We start from the raw sequence: 11797 nt of genomic DNA, 5'->3' as shown, positions 1-11797 counted from the left end.
GCTCATGCCTGTCTCCTGGCTCTCATGCTCTGCACTTGCCCAGGTGGGCCCTCACACAATGGACTAATGGACTGAGACTAGCCTGATGCTCTGCCTGACCCAGCTCCACCAAGGAAGGGAAACTCTGGACCCTGGCTTTGCTTTTATCTCTGCTGAATTCCCTGATGCACCTCTTCCAGGACTGGTTTTAGGGAAATGGGACTTTGCAAATTAAGGGATGAAATTCCACACAAATAAAGCTTTCTACAACATCTCATCCTCCACATACTACATAAGTTATGCGAAGATAAATACCTTAAAAAGCAGGTGACTTGCCTATAAAACCATCTCAGTGGATGTTTTTAGAGCCATGATCAGAAAATGGCAAATATCTTACTTTCCAAAAATTTAATTTCTCATTTAAGAAACATGGCATTGCAGCCCCAGCTGGTTTGGCTCAGTGGATAGAGCATCGGTCTGCGGACTGAAGAGTCCTGGGTTCAATTCTGGTCAAGGGCACATGCCTGGGTTGCAGGCTTGATCCCCAGTTAGGGGCGTGCAGAAGGCAGTCAATCAATGATTCTCTCTCATCATTGATGTATCTATCTCTCTCTCTGTCTCGCTTCCTCTCTGAAATCAATAAAAATATCTTTATTATTTTTTAAATAATTATTTATTGTTGAAAGTATTACATATGTCCCCTTTTTCCTCCCCACTGACCCCCTCCTGCCCATCCCCATGTCTGCCCCAGGCCCTCACTGCCCCATTGTCTGTGTCCATGGGCCATGCATATATGCATACAAGGTACTTGGTTGATTACCTCCCACCCACCCATTCTCCCCCATCTTCCCTCCGAGATTCTGCACTCTATTCCATGCTTCCATGTCTCTGGATCCACTCCATTCATCAGTTTATTTTGTTCATTAGATTCCACATATGAATGAGATCATGTGATACTCGTCTTTCTCTGACTGGCTTATTTCACTTAACATAATACTCTCCAGGTCCCTCCATGCTGCTCAAAGGGTAAGAGATTCTTCTTTTTTTTCTGCTGCATAGTATTCCATGGGGTAAATGTATCACAGCTTTAATAAAAATATATGTTAAAAAAAGAAGCATGGTATTTCATCTAATTAGACAGAAATTGACAATGTTATGTGTGGGAATAACAGAAATGTTAAATTGTTAAGAATACTGATTTTAAAATGTTTAATAATAATAATAAAAGCATCCTGGCTGGCAATCGCAGTGGTTAGACCGTCAGCCTTATGCAGTACTGAAGGGTTGCAGGTTCTATTCCCTGTCAAGGGCACGTACCTGGGGTGCGGTGTGGGAGGAAACCAACTGATGTGGCTCTCTCACATCGATGTATCTCTCTCTCCTCTTTCTCTCTCTTTCCCTTCCCAGTCTCTCTATCACCCTCTCTGGAGTCAATGAGAAAAGTATCCTGGGGTGAGGATACTTAAAAAAAAAAAAGAAAAATAATAAAATAATAAAAGCAATAAAACCTCATTATATATGATCAAATGTACCTATTACATTTGTATGTGTGTATATCTCCTTCTTGCAGTGGTCTATAACAATGACATCCTTCCTTTTCTGGAAAGGGGCTCAATGACAACTTCCACCAGCTTCTAGGAAACTGTAGAGGGACTTCTTAAGTTTGCATCTACGATTCTGATTTGCTTGTCAAATGCAAAACCTGAACTGATCATTTCAAGGATAAGAAGGATTCTGTAGTTCCTTAGTTAGTTTGGTGAGGGAATTAATGTTCCAGTTAGTGCTTTGGGGAATGATTGCAGACATCACTATGCTATGCACAGAACTGCGGTAACCCTGAAAACAGCACAGTGTTCCATGTACTAGAATTACTTAACTGCTTATCATTAGGACAGAATTGAACACAGAATATTACTGGAGAAAAACTAGAAAGAAAAAAAAGAAGAGAAGGAGGAGGAGCAAGAAGAGAAGGAAGAAGAAGGGGAAGAGGAAGAAGGGGAAGGGGAGGGAGGTGAAGAAGGTGAGGGGGAGAGAAACATTTAGATTTGCACAGACACCAAAATTATGGGGAAATTTATTGCTTTTTTTATTGCCATAGAGATACATTTATTTCCATCCAAGTCTAGTAACATCATTTCTCAAGAGTATGAATCAGAAGTCAGAGTAGTTTTCCCATTGGTTTCCTCTTGACCCCTGTGAAGTGCTTAAAGACATAATGACAAAGACAGTAGAAATGAGCACACCCCTGGTGTTGGCTCTGCTGGTGTACAACAAATAAGTTTATTTGGAGCACAATAGGACACAAGAGATCAGATGTTATACTCACATGAAATGTGGAATTCATTCTTCACCTTCTTCTCACTCCAGTTTATTTCCAGGAATTGATGGTGATTTCTACCAAAAAGTTGTGATCCATAATGCTGATTGCTTTTAATTTTATGTGAATGGTCTAGTAAAAACCAACCCCTCCACCCTATTAAAATGGCGCCTCACTCTCTCCCACTTTCTCAGGAACTGTGCATAGCTGGTAATCAACCTGATAATTATTCTATTACAGAAGACATGCAATAATTTACATTTATATGCCAGCAATCTCTTTCTTGTTGCCCCAGCAAGAGCTAGGTAATGATTTATAAGGATGCGAAAGTTCTGGCACAGATGTTATACAGCTTCAGCATGCTTGCATTGCAGTGTGATGGGCTCTCCTCAGGTGCATTGGCGCCCCCACACAGGTAGCACATGATACAAGGTTAATGCCAGCAGATTCCGGCTTGTGTTAGTACAGGGTGAGCACCAACCCCTGTGATAATAAATGTGTTTGGTGTTTTTATTTTCAGCAGGTCAATACGGAATGCCATCCTTAGGGGAGGGGAGCTGTTTGGCTTCTTGTAATTAGATTACATGCCTCTGTTGAATCCCTAATGGACCCCTGTACGATAAAAACATTCGTTTCTGGGACAGCTGGCAGTTTCATTGTGTTTCCGCCCTTTTTCCTCTCCATGCTATTCTCTCTCTGAGGAAAAAAAAGCAAAATTATACACACCTGAAAGAGTAAAGTGCAATTTGGAAAGAAAAAGATTTATCTTACTCCATTTCATTTATTTACATATTTCATAATTAGAATCAAATAAAATATAAATCTCAGGTTTTGTTGTACTTACATTGTGCCTATGGCTATATATATTTTTAACTTTTAATAATACTCAGCTGTGGGTATTTTGCTTTTCTCAGGAAATAATCTCTGGAGATTCGTCTATTCAGCTGTCAAGGTGAAAATGGTCACAACAATTCATGTCACCAAGATGATATGATAGTTATTATTTCTTATTAACCTGTACAAGATGACAATCACAGATAGGCATAGTTGTATACCCCTTGGGGTTGTAGCATTTTTTACTTCCAATAGACAACACAACCAAATCTATAAAAGTATCTAAACCTCCCCCAAAATAGGGCAATTGAGGTTGCAAATACATTTAATTTTATACCATTATAGGATCACAGCTTTGGTGGTATATGGGAAAACTCTTAATTAAGGAAGGCCTTTAAATCTGTGGAAAGTGGTTCTCAAAATTTAGTCTGCCTAAGGATCAGCGAGGATGCTTGTTTAAAAGCATCTCTTCAGGGGCACCAGCAGAAAGAGTCTGATTCAATAGATATGGCAAAAATTCCAAGAATCTGCACCTTAAAGTGCCCTGGGTAAATCCAGTGAGGAGGTGTATAGAATAATCTTCAAGAAAAACAGCTGTAGCTCTTCTAAAGCAGAAGAGATTTTATTATTATTATTATTTAAGCTAATAAAATACATGTTGACTCTCACCTCCAAATTGTGGTTAATTTTTCTGAAGTCATAGGTCCAATTACTTTTCAAAAGAAATCAGGCAAAAAGAATATACTGTCTTGGATGATTGCCATATCCCCATTAGGTCTTGGCAATTGCAATATTTTTTTCTAAGAATAGTTTTGGAATATTTTTCTGTCTTTTTTTTTTCACTAAACATTCATATTTTCCTTGGCTTTTAATATGTTCTATATATTTTATATATTTTGTCTACTAATACTGTATTTAGTAGACAAATATTTTTAGACTATGAGTGAACATTTAAAAAACTAGTAATAATATACTTCTGTATTTAGTTTTACATGATGATCCATAAGTGGGTGCCATGAGCAAAATGTGGTCACTACTATTTGTTGGGTTCTTTATATAGTACTTCATTCGTTCATTCATCCATCCACACGTTCATTGTTACTTTCATGATTCCCAAAATGGTCTATGTCTCAAAAAATATTAAAATTTAATATAAAATAAAAAACAAAAATCATAGAAATACAAAACCCCATTGTTAAGGAAATGACTCGCCATCCTTATGTTGGTAATGCATCCCTTATAAAGGAATTAGTAGGGCCTAAGAGGAGAGCATTATTTCTTTATTCTCTTCCCAGCCTGGTGACATAGTGTGCTACAAAGTGGTTGCTTAGTAACTGGCACAGTATGACCATGTTTCCTTTCTCCATATGCAGACATAGTTAATTGCCAGATTTTGAATCATTACAGTATATTTCTATTTCAGTGACTTTATTGGTATAAAAATTACAGAATTTCTGAAGTCAAATTTTTTGGTCTAGTGCAACATATAGTAATAAACTGTATTCAGAATATATGTAAACTACTCATTAGAAATAAGTAGTTTACATAAATAAGATCTACCTTTTGTTTAAACCTATGGCATGTCTTTTCACACCACCCCAATTATATCTGAATTTGTTTGACTGTCCTCATTATTAATTTATTTCCTTGATAACTTAAAGACTAAAATGATATAGACACTCTCCCCTAGTTTTATTTACTTCAAATTATTTAATAATTGAAACTAAATTTGGAATAAGTGTTTCTCTTATGAACTGACTTAAGAAAATCTTGGCAAAATGAGAATTTCTTGAATGTTCTACTCTTAAAAGAACAAGTAGGGTCAAATACCCCAGTGATTGAATTATCTCACTCTGAATAGATCTTTAATTTATGTCAGGCTTTAATCTATATTTGGGGAACTTTATCCATAACTCCATCTGATAAGATAGTCTGAAGTCTATTTCCAGAACAAAATATTTTTTTATTATCTTTTGTTCTTTGCCCATTGCTTTTAATGTGCTTTCTACATCAAATGATTTTTCGTATATGCATATAATTTCTTGATAAAGGTATTTGTTATTCTTTCAGTCTCTTTATTCCTTTGTTTTAAATCAAGGCTTTTTTTGTTTTTCAGTGTCTGCCATATTTTATTCTTAGTCTCATTCTATCTGTTGAATTTTGGGGCTTTTAATTCATTTAATTAAAGTTCTGTTTTGGGCTGTTTTCTCAATCCTACCCAAGAGTTCTTCATTCTTTCTAATATCTCAACTCCTTCCCCATGAGTAGGAATAGCCCCTTAATTTTATACATAGAACAGATCAGGAAGACAATGAGACTATATTCCTTACTACAGTAATTTGGCAATTAAAATAATAGAGTTTTAGCATTCATGCCTTATAAATATAAAGACATTCTAATACTTTATAATTCTACCTGAAGACTTTTATTCTGATCAACTCTCTGAAGAGGAGGACCCTGTAACTGTGCCTTTAATAGCTGGGCTACTCCTCACTGTCTTGGCTTCTGAACTGAAGTGTTAGACTTTAGAACTGATCAGCATACCCATGGTGTTTCAGTGCGGTTCCTTCTATCATGAGAACCATGGCAATCCTTGCTATAAATACTTATCATTACCTTTGGAAGAAGAACAAAAGAATGGAAGATTCTGTTTGTTTTTAGTGGCTCCTGGCATCTCAACACAGCAGGGAGTGCCTGTGGAAAACCTCCAGTGGCATTATTCTTGTCACCGTTTGTACAACTGTTTAACGCCAAGGTCCTACTTCTCCTTTCAGAGTCCAGCATTATAGAAAGAAAAGAGTTCTTCATCAGTCCAAGATATAGAGCCATGAAGAACTGATTTAGAGATTCTGTCAACTTTCTACTCTGTGGTGTAGATACACAAGCCTTGGGATATTTTTATTCTGTTGTTTCCAAAATTTCTCGCCCAAGGGAGGCAGCCAGTGACAAGGGAACTCTTCTAAAGCAGCAGAGCCTAAGGTTGTCATCTCCACACTATTTGAACTACTTTACAGCACCGTTTTGGACCAGAGGCAGTCTTATTGCCTTTACTAGTTCCATTTTGCTTTTGACCAAAGGCTAAACATCTCAGAGCAGTGTGTGTGTGTGTGTATGTGTGTGTGACATGTGTGTAAGGAAAGAATTATTATTTTATTTTTTTTTGTTTGTTTTCTGACCACAAGTTTATTCAACACAAAATAACCCGTCCAACTTTACTGAGGTGGCTGAACAATTCTATGACCAAATCTCCCTCTAAACTGGAATTCGGTTGCTGACCCAGCCCTGGCCTCAGCTTTCTTGTCAGCACCAGGGGGCACAGCACTTCATCTGAAGGTGTCTCTGTCGGCTTCCCCTCGTGTAAGTCTTGCAGGTCGTTTGCCCTTCAGACCTTTGGGCCTTGCATGGCCAGTCTCAGGCTGGCTGCAGCGCAACGTGGTGGGCACAATCTCAGGGGGCAGGTGGAGGTAATTGCGGAGATACTGGATGCCCTCATTGGTAAGGTAGCAGTAGAAGTGTCTCCAGGCAAACTGTTCCTTCAAGTAGCCTTCATGATGTGAAGATTGGGCACATTCTTGTCTGCCAGCTCAGGGTGTTTAGGCATGTGCACATCCTTCTTGGCCACCATAATCCCCTCCTTAAAGAGGAGTTCGTAAATGGCAATCCGGTTCTTCTTGGGCATCAACATTGTGACAGGTGCTTCGTCCCGGGCCTGAGGTAGAAAAGCAAGAAAGAATTATTGAACTTGGTGAGAATACCCCCAGAGAAAACACTCCAGATAGTTTGCAAAGCTGTTTGCCATAAAAGAGCAAACATTTTAATAAATATGTTTTTGATACGGAATTTTTGGACTGGAACCCAGATTCTTTGTCTGCTGGAGTCGAAGAATGAATCCACGGACAGAAGGTGGTATAGCAAAGATGGACATTTATTGAAGAACAGGTACAGAGTCCCACCTAGGGAAAGGGAAAGATTCTCACAGCACAGACTCCCATGTGGGGAGGGGAAAGAGTCCCACAGACTTCCTGTTTCCGTGGTTTATAAAGGCTGCAGTTCCTGTGCCCTGATATCTCCTCTGACTGGTCAATATTCCCTTTCGAATTGGTTACTATAGTGACTTCTGAAGCCCTCCTCCCTGGTTGTCCTCCTATTCCCTCTGGGCTTTCTTCCTCCTTGTTTATTTTGTAAATATGGACCTTTTTTTTTTTTTGGCTACTTACAGTTTCCCTTGTCTTATGGAAATATATCTGTTGCTGCTCCCTTGTCTTATGGAAATGTAACTGCACCTGGCTTCCTTGTGTTATGGAAATGTACCTTCTCCCAGTCTGTAGCCCTGTGTTTTTCCATGGACCCCAATTCTAAAAATTCCCTAGCATGCCTATATTCCCCTAAAATTCCTGTTTCATTTTGATCAAGTGTTCCCTTCAGATTCTGAAGTTTTCAAACTAAATCATTCTGGTGTGGTGAGCAAAGAAATGAACCTATGTCATGAATGTATGTCAAAAGTCAGTGCTGTATGTCTGAAGACACCCACTCTAGTGAAGGGGACTAACATTTGTATAATAGATGGAAGAAAAGACTCTAGTGGCAAAAGAACAAGGGGCAATTTCTTGCTCTTCTCCTAGCGTAACCCTCAAACCAGAAGCTTATTCCTATAGAATTTTCCAGTGGAGAAATGTTAGGAGGAGTGAGCACTAGGGGGAAAGGGTGTGATGGATAGGTTAAATATTACTTTGCAGAAATAATTCTTCTGTGCCACATAAAGTCAAGGCTCTGATAAGCACCATAATTGTCATGGCATCAACTCACATGCCCATCTCTTAACCTACCCCAGCTCTCCTTAGCTTCAAACCTTACAACATTTTTATTCTGTGTGGTTTGATCTCACCCTGAGACCTGACACCAGAGACAGTTATTTTGTCTTTGACATTATACCCCCTCCTTTCAAGTATGGTTCAAGTTCAACAGCTTTCATTCTGCTTCCTGGGTAAAGAGCTCACTTATTCGGAGCCAGGTCTTGGTAACTATCAAAAATGCATCATTTGGTTTGCTCCAGTTATTAGTGTAGAATCTAAACAAAAGCCTTAGTACAAGGTAGGAGCAAACTTTCAACAAGGGCATTTAGGTTCTGCCGCATTTCCTTATTATACATATTTTTCAGTTGTCACAATGAGTTCACCAATTCATTCTTTCTTGATAATCTTTGGTCTTCAAATATTTATATAGCCTATTTTTCAGACAGGGTTGTACATTAAAATTTTATTGAGCCTAACAATATTTGTACAAAGATGTTTTCTCCTTCATTAAAGTCTTTACCATGCTCTCAGTAAGCTAGGTCTCCTTGGCTGAGGTGCAATAAACTGTGGGGGCTGCTAGAAAATTGTTTCTCATTAAATCATCATTTTCTTTGGACCAACAACCCAGTTTAGCTCCCTGAAGACCCCCTTCCTTTTTTCTACTTCTGCATCTCTGCAAAAGCTGCCCCTCCATTTCTCTCTACACTTGCCATGTCTGTTATTTACCCTTTGCTTATTCAGAACCTTCTCAACTTCAAAAGTCAGGTAAGCCAGGTCTTCCTTCCTTTTTCCTTGAGTGATTTGTCCTCTGAATTCCTACAGTTTTCAAGCTGATCCACATCATCTTATGCAACCTGGTATTGTTTTCTATTGTTTCAGTATATATCTTATCTTCCTAACTAAATCTTAAGCTCCTGAAGGTAAGGATTGGGTCTTTTTAAAACATCCTCTCTAGTAACTGATATTGTGTCATACATACAATATTAAACAGCAAAATATCATCAGTACAAAGTCCTGGTTTTGGGGACAGGATTAAAGCCATAACAAATCTAGTTTTAGGCAAAAATATGCTATTGGTATATTTATGCATTTTGAAGCCTATTAAAAATATAAATCCAGAAAGTAGCGAGCCAATTTTGGTATTCTCGGTAAAACACACTTAGGAAGGAGGAAATTCCTCACAAGAATTGTGAAGAGTTTAGCAAACAGGCATTGGTGTATTGAATGCTGCCAACCCAGTTTGTTGCTCAGCAAAATGCCTATAAATAAGGCAGCACTGAGGAGAAGAGTTAGAGATAAAGTGGGCAATGAGGTGGAAGGAGGCGCAGCTGTTTCTTTTCATTCATTCATTGAATTCTCTGTAAATATTGGTACGGCTTGCAAAGTGCTAAACAGAATTTCTGTAAATTAAAATGACTGCTCATGTCTTGGCAAGAGTACCAGCGGCCTGAGTGTCGGGCAAAGCAGACAATGACATCATACACTATGTGAGCTTTCCCTCTGGCTCCCCCGCCCCACCACCCAACACTCCCAATTCATTTGCTCGGTAATATTCAAATATATATATTTAAATGAGCCAAGTCTTTTAATCAGAAGGTATTCAAGAATTATTTCAGAATCATTTTTCTGAAACTTTCATTTGCCACATGAATCGGGATTGTTATTATAAGAAGTGTTTCGGGGTGTTTCTTTTTGCACAAAATTTCCAAATAAACAAATGTCTTTAAAAAAAAACAAAAAACTAAAGGGGCACATCAGAGTTTTAGTGCTATCTTTCTTGGCTCTGCATATTTAATTACTTGCATCACATTTTATTAGTATATTATCTGATGAGGAATTCTGACTAATTCATTTCACCTGGAATTGTATGTGGGTGTATGAAAAATTACACTTGGCCATTTGTAGAGACCAGCTGCATATTAGAAATATCTGCTCCCCATCTGCAGGATTTAAAAAAGAGAGGAAACAGCTGATTGTAAAAAACAGTCACTTTTCCCTGTGCCCTGAGGGTATTATTATTGGCAGATATCCTGTATTACTCAGCCTATATTCCGAACATTAACTCAGAAGTTTACTCTGAGCATCGTTCACTGGGACGACTTTCCCTCATTTTGGTTTTAATTTGCAGCAATGCTAATCTGTTGGGTTCCACTCATATGCATGCACTCACTGCCTTCAATTCCAGCCTGACTCACACACAGCCAACTTCATTTGGCCACAAATTGTTTTGGCCTAGCCGGCAGTGAAAACCAATAAACAAAAATCTGGGGGAGTGGGGATATCCATTAAAAGATAACCTCCAGGATCAAACATGGCCTCTTAGAAATGCAACCAAGTCCTGTAGCAGGGCTCCAACGCACACATACATACACTCACTTTCTCTCCCTCTCTGTGTCTTGCTCTGAATTTCTGTTTGGATTCTTTGTCTGCCCTGACAACAGATGGTGTTTTAATAAAGTCCAGTAGGAATATTACTGTGAGTAAACAATGCAGTGCATGCCAATTCCGTAATTGCTGGGTACTGATTCAGCCTCTTACCTGCTCCATCCAAATTGGGAGGGAACCAACTGTGCTTGCACCTACCGGCAGCAGCCTGCTCGCCCGCAGCTGTGGAGTGCTTCAGCAGCTAGCCTCGCTGCGGAAGGTAAATTGCGGCTCCTGTCATGCTTCTTGGCACAGGGTCTAGACAAGAGCTGCCATCTGGCTTATCATCAAACATGATCATTGAGTCTCTCAAAGATGAAATGGCTTTAAAAAAATCTTACTATTAAAAAAAACCCTGACACACATAAAACTTACTATCTTTCTCTTTACAGGCACAGTATATTCTAAAATCACAGTTTGAGTTTATTTGAACAATAGCTTGCAGAGTGTTTGTTGTTTTTTCCTCACAGATTCCCACGCTCAAAGGGATTTATAATCTAAACCCATTATATGCTAATGGAAAATTTAAATTCATTGGATCTGGCCAAGAAATGCATTCTCTTATTTGTTTCTCTCTTTGGGGAAGGGCAAAAAGTTAGGTTCACCGTTTGACTGTTTTAGTTTTCTTTTTTTAAAAAAATGTCTATAAATATTTTTAACCCTTTAATATATTTATTTAATATATATATTTAAAAAAAGGGGACTGCCCTGGGTGGGTGACCCCATTTGTTGGAGCATCATCCCATATTCCCAAAAGTTGTGGGTTTGATCCTTGGTCCGTGCCTGTGTGGGAGGTAACCCATCAATGTTTCTCTCATTCTCTCTCTCTCTCTCTCTCTCTCTCTCTCTCTCTCTCTCTCTCTCTTTCTCTCTCTCCCTCTGTAAAATAATAATAATAATAATAAATTAAGTAATTAATAAACATATCCTTGGGTAAGGATAAAAAAGGGGGAGGAGGGACAGGTGAAGTTGATAATCCAAATGTATGCTATTTGTCTCTTGCCAATGGTCCCCTCAAACTACCTGCCAACTAGAATGCTCCAGGAAAAGAAAAGTAGCTCTGGCAGCCAGAAAGACACAAACTCGTTGCTCACTCATTTTGTAAGAAGACCAGCAGTGTGTTATGTTTATCCAAGGATTGCAGCTTTCACATAAGGGAAAAGTTCATGTCCACTGGCTGACATACTCAGAGAGAAACCTCTTATTTCCTGGTTTATCTACTCAAGCAAATAAAACATATTAAACCCATCTGACATTAGAATATTAGAGTTTATGCTGATTATTTTTTCAATTGAGGCTGCTAATTCCTTAAATAGACTGTTACGTGAAAAGTTAGTATTGCATTACTTTCCCTTCCATAGTTCTTTAGATGAAATAGTTATTTTTTCCTTTTAACTTTTTAAGAATTTGAAACATATGTGAACACAGACAAAAAGTATACTCAAACTCT

The 11797-nt window shown here is 38.5% G+C and overlaps 1 pseudogene across 1 annotated transcript; it reads right to left on the bottom strand.

The window, feature by feature from the left end:
- Nucleotides 1–6342: 6342 nt before the first annotated feature.
- LOC308240988 (small ribosomal subunit protein eS10-like) lies at nt 6343–6815 on the bottom strand (annotated as a pseudogene). Its single transcript has one exon. The product of its transcript is annotated as a small ribosomal subunit protein eS10-like (transcript).
- Nucleotides 6816–11797: the final 4982 nt, after the last annotated feature.

Source organism: Plecotus auritus (genome assembly GCF_963455305.1).
Source record: "Plecotus auritus genome assembly, chromosome: 2".
Lineage (NCBI taxonomy): Eukaryota > Metazoa > Chordata > Mammalia > Chiroptera > Vespertilionidae > Plecotus > Plecotus auritus.
This window is presented reverse-complemented; position numbering and strand designations above follow the sequence as displayed.